This window comes from Mus caroli, unplaced genomic scaffold (assembly GCF_978045245.1).
Source record: "Mus caroli unplaced genomic scaffold, Mus_caroli_1 scaffold_5, whole genome shotgun sequence".
Lineage (NCBI taxonomy): Eukaryota > Metazoa > Chordata > Mammalia > Rodentia > Muridae > Mus > Mus caroli.
Window position 1 is genome coordinate 140,855,052 of NW_028227260.1, and position 9,131 is coordinate 140,864,182.

Below are 9,131 nucleotides of genomic sequence, written 5' to 3' on the forward strand. Positions count from 1 at the left end.
TCCTTTGTTTTCTGTATTATAAAACTGATGCTCGCTTTGAGACGAATTATATTTATTTGAGACAAATCCACACTCCCTTGTGTTGAGTCTGTTTGTCACCGCACTTTCGCCAACTCCTTTGCCCACCTGTAACTGGAACCCAAGTTTTGCCCATGGATCGAGGACCCAAGTGAGGTTCGTCTGCGGCAGAATGCATCTAGAGTCTATGGCCATACCACCCTGAACGTATCTGATCTCGTCTGATCTCAGAAGCTAAGCAGGGTCAGGCCTGGTTAGTACTTAGATGGGAGACTGCCTGGGAATACTGGGTGCTGTAGGCTTTAAAAAATGCATCTAGAAAATAGAGCACACTATAACTTAATGACAGTAGCAAAAACAAGGCTAAACATACATAAAGCAGTGATCTTTAACCTTTATACTGTTTAGAAATCTCAGCCTTGTGGCTATGTATCAGCAGAGAAAAAGCACATGAAGAGACAAACACACAAAGAGACAAATGGCTGAGTTTTGTCTAGTGCACACTTAGCTTAGAGTTGAATGTTAAGATATCAGAGGGCTGACAGTGGTGGCTGTGGCTGTGAAGAAGCTTGGCTGAACCGAGTACTGTGCAGGGACAGAGTGTACCCAGGTTGGTTTGGGCTGTGCCACAGGCTGAGTGGGCAGGCATTCATGCAGAATCACTTCCCAGGCAGCTGATAGTATCCTAGAGACCTGGCACTGGGTGGCTGCTGTGGTAGAGCCAGTGCAAGTGAACAGGGTGGGGTAAGAGCTGGTACGACATCAGCATTCTTGAAGTCTCCTAGCAACTCAGCTCAGGTAGTGTGAGAGAATTCCCACCCAAGCTGGTGGCAGTGGTGTCAGGTGGCTGCTGGAAAGCAGGCAGTACATGATGGGGGTGGATCAGATGGCCGAGGGAAAGCAGAGACTCAGCAGAACAGGGGTCCAGGTAGAACACTGAAGTGTGGGGGAAGCAGGGGTGGTGGTGGGGGGGAGCTGCTTTTCCTTGGTGGCAGAATCAAGGGGCAGGGTGGTGCCAGGCCCACAGGGCCGAGCTTCCTCCTCCCCAGCAAAACATAGAAGTGCACGTGGTGGAGGCAGGGTTATGGCTGCTTTTCCTGCAGCAGCAGCAGAATCAAGGGACTGTGAACGAGGAGCAGAGCAAGAGCAGAGCAAGTGGCAAGAGAATGGGAGAGGGAGGTAAAAGCCTACGGATCGCCAATGAGAGAGTTGCTTTTAAAGTGTCAGTTAAGTGGCCATGTAGAGACATTGCTTGCTGGGTACTGTGAATTAGACCTAGAGACATCCCAGCAAGTAGGGACAAGGTGGTGAAGACCAACTCTTTGGGTGAGAATAGAGTTATTAAAATGCTCCTACTTTTTAAAATGATGTTCCAAGAACAAAATTAATAACAAACAAACAAATAAACAGTCAGGTATAGACAAACCAGGTCATCACTTGCTAGTGGCTATATGTGAGTCCCGGAATCAGAAAAAAATCAGTTTATCTAAGCTTAGGATTTTTTCTATGACAGCAAGAAAAAACTGCTTCAGATGAGATCCGGTGTATTGAGGTGTGGCCCCAAGAGGGAAGGGTCAAGAAAACCAGTTCAGAGGAGAAGGGATCACCGAAGGGTTAGAGGTCCTCGAATGAGGGTCAGTGAAAAGACCATTCATAAAGACTGAATGTTTCCATCCTCAAGTATGGAACAGAGGGTAGTTGTGAGCTTGATGACTCTCCCTTGGGACCAGGGGATGTTTACACTGATGTGCGTGGCGGGGGGCTTAACAGTTCTCCAAATTTTGGGTAGATTATGTCTAGCGGGGGATGTGAACCTTCAAATTTCTAAATCCAAGTCTTAGCACAAATGTATTTTATGAAAAGATAAGGAAGAAGGAATATGTTTGGTATGAGGGGAGGAGGGGGCCTCTGTGGGCCCACGCTGAGATCTTTTCCCCCTGAGGGACCAGCCACACAATGGTATAGTATAGAATAGAGTTTATTCAGGGCATAGGCAGGGGAGTTGAGAGAAAGGAGGGAGACAGAGAGAGAGACAGAGAAAGAGAGAGAGACAGAGAAAGAGAGAGAGAGAGAGAGAGAAAGGGGAGGGGGGGTGTGGAGAGCCGTGCCATGAGCAATCGCGAGCCACAAGCAATCGCCATTATAAGATGGCACTGGCCTCCACTGTGCCTAACTAGTAAACAATCCTTGTACGCAGGTGTGAGAGTGAACTCACTCCTAGTCACTGCCCATCTCAGGGCGTAGTAGTGGGGTGATGGGCGAGCAACAAATCAGGAGCTGACACGCCATATCAGGTGCTGAAACGCCGTGGCTGAGGGCTATATAAGCGACTCCATTTTCTGGGGTTGGGGTCTTCCCTCTTGAAGAAGCAATAAAGCTTTTGCCTCAGAAGATTCCGGTTGTCCGAGTGTGTTCTTGCCGGCGGAGACAAAAGCTCAGGATAAGTGGCGCGGAGGAACCCGGGATCTACCATCACACTAGCACAAGGGAGATACCCCATTCATGGGGCAGAACCAGAACTGCAGGACATGTAAGACTCTGTAAGGTACATACAGTCTTGAAATTTCTCCAGAGTTAGACGCCCTTTTGATTGTTTGCACAGCGACTGTACTTTCCCTTTCGGTTTCCTGTTGCTTCCACCGCTGGAACTGCTGACTGATTCTCAGTCGTGGTCAGGCCTGGACAGCGACCAGTATTGCATCAGGCCTGGACAGCGACCAGTCTCAGTCGCCGTAAGGCCTGGACAGCAGCAGTATGGGAATCTCCCACTCTGTAGTAGTGGCGTTACATTCGGTCTTGAAGCAGTGTGGCCTGAAAATCACCACTAAGACTATAGAGGGATTTGTCAGGGAGATAGACCATGTGGCACCATGGTATGCTTGCTCAGGTTCATTAACTGTCGCCTCATGGGACAAACTGAAAGAAGATCTAGTTAGGGAACAGCAGAACGGCAAACTTAAAGCAGGGATCATGCTGTTGTGGAAATTGGTAAGATCGTGCTTAACAGATGAGGATTGTCAGCAAATGGTAGAAGCGGGGCAGAAAGTTTTGGACGAAATTCAAGACAGTCTACCAGAGACAGAGCGGGGAGAGAGAGTAAGATTTGAGAAGAAACAAGGTGCACTGAAGAATATAGGCCTTTCCACGGGCCTTGAGCCCGAGGAAAAGAGATATAAAGGAAAAAATGCCTTGGGAGAGATTAGAAAAAGGGACGGAAAGGGAGAGAAAAAGAAAGATCAAGCTGGAGAAGCACATAAGGAAAGGAGCCACTACCCGCCATTGGATGAGTTCAAGGCACTAGCTGTCAGTAGCTCAGAATTGGAGAAGGAACTTATTCCCTCTGAGGAAACAGACCTCGAGGAAGAAGCAGCAGGCTATGAGGGAGAAAAGTACCAGCCAGATGAAAGACGAGCTAATCAGTCACAGAATAACATAAAGAAAGCAAAAGTAGGGATCCGGGACTCCGCCGAACTTAGGAACTTCAGGTGAGAGTGTTCACCACAGAGGCAGACAGCTTCTGGGGCAGGCGGAAGCCACAGAGCCGCTGAGGCAGCACCCTTTTGGGGCCGCAGACATCCGGCACCCTCCCAGCCTGAGGACAGTGATCCGCCCTGCACGGGAGCGCCATCTTGGTTCCGGGACTCCGCCAAACTTAGGAACTTAGTCTGCACAGGTGAGAGTGTGCACCACAGAGGCAGACAGCTTCTGGGACAGGCGGGAGCCACAGAACCGCCGAGGCAGCACCCTTTTGGGGCCGCAGATATCCGGCACCCTCCCAGCCGGAGGACAGTGGTCTGCCCTGCACGGGAGCCCTCTGCCTCAGGAGCAGGGAACGCCATCTTGGATCCAGGACTCCTCTGAACTTAGGATCTTAGTCTGCACAGGTAAGAGTGTGCACCACAGAGGCAGACAGCTTCTGGGACAGGCGGGAGCCACAGAGCCGCTGAGGCAGCACCCTTTTGGGGCCGCAGACATCCGGCACCCTCCCAGCCGGAGGACAGTGGTCTGCCCTGCACAGGAGCCCTCTGCCTCAGGAGCAGGGAGCGCCATCTTGCATCCGGGACTCCACCGAACTTAGGAACTTAGTCTGCACAGGTGAGAGTGTGCACCACAGAAGCTGACAACTTCTGTGACCTGCCAAAGCAACACAGCATCTGGGAAAGGTCCTGTTTTGGGCCTTCTTCTTCGGCCAGGAGGAGGTCCAAACACCAGATATCTGTACACCTTCCCTTTAAGAGGAGAGCTTGTCAGCAGAGAGTGCTCTAACCACTGAAACTCAGAGGAGAGAGCCTGTCTCCCAGGTCTGCTGATAGACGGTAATCAGAATCACCAGAAGAACAATCTCTAAACAGAGACAACTATAACAACTCCAGAGATTACCAGATGGCGAAAGGTAAACGTAAGAATCTTACTAACAGAAACCAAGACCACTCACCATCATCAGAACCCAGCACTCCCACTTCACCCAGTCCAGGGCACCCCAACACACCTGAAAAGCTAGACCTGGATTTAAAAGCATATCTCATGATGATGGTAGAGTGTGGTCTCCCTTCCCCCACCTGCTTGAACCTGCTTGCTCAAGGGTAGAGCTTCCTGCTCATTCGTTCTGCCACGCCCACCGCTGAACCCTGTCGCTTTGCTGCTTGGAGGAGGCACACATGTGTTTGTCCTGCTACTGGACCCTGAGTTACTTGGCGGGAAATCGGGTTCCCTCCCCCTTCCTTTATAACTGAGTGTCTGGAAATAGCAAAATTGAGCTTTGATCAGACTGTTGTCTTAGCTACATTCCTTTCTCTCGCCGCCTAGCCCCTCTTCTCTTCTAGGTTTCCAAAATGCCTTTCCAGGCTAGAACCCAGGCTGTAATCTGCTGGCCGGACACAACATTTGGCGAACCAACGCGGGACTGAGAAACGGCAAAGGATTTTTGGAAGAGACACTGCTGGTTTGGAGCTCCATGGAATAATTAAAGGATAAAGGAAATTCATACCGGAGAAGGTATGGGCTAAGCTGAGACAGCATTAAACCCGAGCGCTGGTTCACTTAGGTTCAGCATTGAAGCTTAAGAGGAGCTAGGCACAGGCGGTAGGCCGTGGCTCACAAAAGCTACATTGTTAGGTGTGAGAAAGGAAAGGGTTTATTAAAAGGAAATTAATAATCAGGCGGATTGCCACAGTTATAAAAACTGCATCATGAGGGAGGAAATTGTCCCAAATAGCAGGAGTACTCTGCCCCCTTTTTGTGTCTTGTTTAATGTCTGGTACACCAATCTGTTCTCGTGTTCAATTCATGTATGTTCGTGTCCAGTCTGTATGAATGAATGTTCTATGTTTTATGTTGGATAATAAAGATGGTATAAAAAACTTTATCTGCAAAGCCAAGAGCTGCCACATGTTTCAGCCAAAAACCAGACACGTGGCAGGAGGGACCCTGATGGAAAAAATGTTCGTTTTAAGAAAAAGCAGCGAGTGCACAGCCTCTTAGTTTCGAATCTGATAAATGGTTCATGATTAATGTGTTTGACAATGGTAAAGTGCTTTTTTATTCTATGATTGTAGCTACAAAGATTAATATTCTGATTGGTCTAAAATTAACTGCTTCATTTGGTTCTTTTTTTATTAAAAATGTGCTCTGCATGTTTTCACATTCAGCTCATAAGTTGTTGGTTAAGATTAATAATTGTTACATTGCTATAGATGGTTAATGTTAAATTTGATAACTCAAGTTTAGAGTCCTTCCAACACGTGGCCTAAGGCAGCCCTAGAGGCTGGGTCTCTAAAGATATTTCTAGTTTAGATAATGATTAATGTGGTTCCTATCCTAAATAATAAAATTTAAGATAAGATTTAAAGCAATGCCTCTTTATTAAAGCGTTAAAGCTTGCTTTAATAGGTATCCATAGGTATTAATTGACATCCAAACTTCGTAATATGATAGTAATGCTTCTAATATTGATTTTAAAGATGATAAATTGTTTTAAACTTAAGTTTTGCTTTCCCAAAGTTGTAGGTATTATCCTAACCTTACACAAAAAAACTTAAAAATTATGGTTAAAACTGCCATTGTTCCATTGACTACAGCTTGCAGTTTGATTGCAAATTTAAGATTGATGCTCAGATTAAAAAGTATTTTACCTTTGAGTCAATACAGGGCTCTGGGCAGCCCCAGAGCGTCTTGTGGCCCTTCTTTTGTTTTGCAAACAATGCCTAAAAATGTTTTCCCCTGTGTTCAAGAAAATTTCTTTTTAACAGTGTTACAGATCTATTCAGATGTTTAAAATAATGCTTAAATTCAAAGATTTTTGCTTCTAGTAAACTGGTAATCACTAAAATTTTTGCCTCTAGGTATGGCTAATATAGCTTTACATTATGTAAGAAAAATGTTTATTGTTTCTGCTTCTTTACAAGAAGCCAAAAGTTTTAATCTTTCAGTATATATTGTTTCCTAAGTGAAAAGTATTTTATTAACTAATGCTTCTCAAGGAAAGTTTACCTTAAATCCTTGCTCTTCACCCAAAAGATTCAGAGACAGTATCCTTTTATTACTTAGTGTTTTAGTTTACTACAAAAGGTTTTACAAAAAATAAAGAAAGCTTTTATAATTGTTGTTAATTGATAATTAAAAATTAGCTGTGCCCAAGACAATTCTTTGGCCAGAAAAAACATTATTGTAAAGTCACTTTTCTCATCCTCCCAGCCGATCGTTGGCCCACGTGGGCCCAATTAGCTGCTGTGGGGCGAAGTCTTAAGACACACAGTTGCCCCTGTTCCCAGCACAAATAATCTGGTTGTGTGCTGTAGATGGTGTTTTAAAATGCTGAACAATCAAACCTTAATTTGTATATTAATAGTCAATGCTATATCTCTGAGCTCATAATTACTTAAAATTGTTCGTCCCTCAGATACTATTAATTCTCAAATTTGCAATTGCTTATACATATTTCTAATTAATAAATAAATTATGCACGTGTGACTCTTAATAACTTTTCAAGCTTTCTAGTTACAACCGTTCCTTAAGAAAAATGATTGAAAGTGCAATTAGTCACTGCCACTTTACAGCTAAGTATTTAAAATGTTTTGTCCAAAAAGTTATTAATTCAAAAGGTTAGATATTGTAAAATTTTAAACTTTAACCTCTTAAAAGACAAAAGAGAGAAATTGTATCCCCATATATACTATTTAGTGCATTTCCATGCACACTATTTAAATCATACCTTTATTTTCAAAATTTGAGATTAAAATGTCAAATTTAATAAATGCTTTTTAGTATCTTAAAAGGGTCTACTTATTGGCTTATAGATTGATCCTAAAACAGCTACCTTATTAAGAAAGGGAAAAACAGGTTCTCTCCACAGAACGCTACAGAAGCATATTAGTAATTCGTGTGCTGAGCTGACAGGTAAGTTAACTCAGTGTCCTAATTAAAAGGACTAAAAGATTAAATTCATGTTTTAGATCCATCCTTGCTTGTCATTTTTCCAGTTTAGACTAGCTTCTAGCCTTTTAACTTTATGGCAATAGTACATCAGAGACTGTATATTCAAACTTAGTAAAATTAGTCATTTAATAGAGTCATAATGATTTTTCACTTTTCTTCAGTGTGACCAGCCATTCTAACTCAATCTTAGACTGGTCTAATATTCAGTCCAATTATTAGAGATTCCTATATTCTAAATTACCTAACAAAGTTAATTCAGAGCATATCCCCCAAGGTCACCAAAGGCTCATCTTGCCTTATTTGTCCTAAACTTTTTGCAAACTAATATTAAAGGTCAGTCTGCAGCGGATCGCCACTGGCATACAGTTACTTCTAATTCTTATCGATTAATAAATTAAAAAGACCCCCTAACTACGAATGAAAGGATCCGGTTCTAATCTGGAAAAGGGGCTCGGTTTGTGTTTTTTCAAGAGATAAAGATAGAGCACGGTGGCTGCCAGAGAGATTAATTAGTCAGATGAACACACATTCCAAATCTTATAAGTATCACCTTGAGGACTAAAATTCCTCTTTTGCTTAAAATTCAGCTAGAAACTGAAGCACCCAAAAAAGCTGTTTTCCTGCTACTCTCTGAGCCAGCTCACCCACAAGAGGCCGGAGACTAGCCTTAGCCTTACAATTTGCAACTAAATAAAGTACCTTAACTTCTCAAAAAAAAAAAATTGCATTGCTACTCTCTCATTGTCTAGATCTCTTTCTTTTTTTCAAGTAGGTCAATCTACATTCTCCAGCGGGACCTGCAGGCGTGCCTACCCCTCCCTCAAGAGCACACAGGTGGATGCTATTATCTTCCTTTCAAGGACATTCCAGCACGTGGCTTTCAGTCTGAGATAGAATTTAAATTTACCAAGAGAGCTAGGAAAGTAGAAATTTCTAATATTTACAGAGATTAGTTCTTATTTTAATAAAGATGGACTTAGTCCCTTAGGTGGCCTCTGGCTTTTCACCCTTACTGTTACTGCAAGGTATCCTTAGTTCCTCAGGCTATTGGGAATAACAGGGATGAGGAGAAAAGACTTCCAGCTCCTATTTTAACCACAATTAGTGGTGTTAATAATGACATAATTCTTGTCTAGGCCTTGCTAAATCTGAGGTTGACAAGTCTCCTATAGAGACCGCGCAGCGCTCAGAACTGTGTGTACTGATTCGTAATCATACGAATACAGTATGGCTACCACTTGGCGCAGGAGATTACTGCGGGGGAAAGTCCACCTTGACCATTTCTGAGTTCCCTGTGCGACACACCTGATTTAAAGGAAGTTGGTATCTGACTCCAGCTAAAAACCAAAAATACCTAAGGCTCTGCCTCCCCTCCCCAAAAGATACCAAGAGCCACAGATGTGGGTTGTTATAACGCCCACGGGAGGAATCGGGTCAATGTCCACCCAAGCCAAGGTTAAAGGCCCACTCATCTACGGATGAAAAAATCGTTTGATCACCTCAATTAAGCGTTGCCTATTTAAACTAAATTAATAGGGGGGAGAGAGGTTGGAGACCATACTGTCGAAAGGGCAAGCCCTTCACTACCTCCCACCCAAATAAAAAAGCCAATTGGCCTTGTACTAGGTCTTACCCCTTCTCCCTGTTTCCCTGCCTGTCATCCAAAATTGCGAAGGAAT

The 9,131-nt window shown here is 44.0% G+C and overlaps 1 pseudogene; it reads left to right on the forward strand.

The window, feature by feature from the left end:
- The first annotated feature begins 201 nt into the window (after window positions 1-201).
- On the forward strand, window positions 202-320 carry LOC115030106 (5S ribosomal RNA; annotated as a pseudogene).
- The last annotated feature ends 8,811 nt before the right edge of the window (window positions 321-9,131 follow it).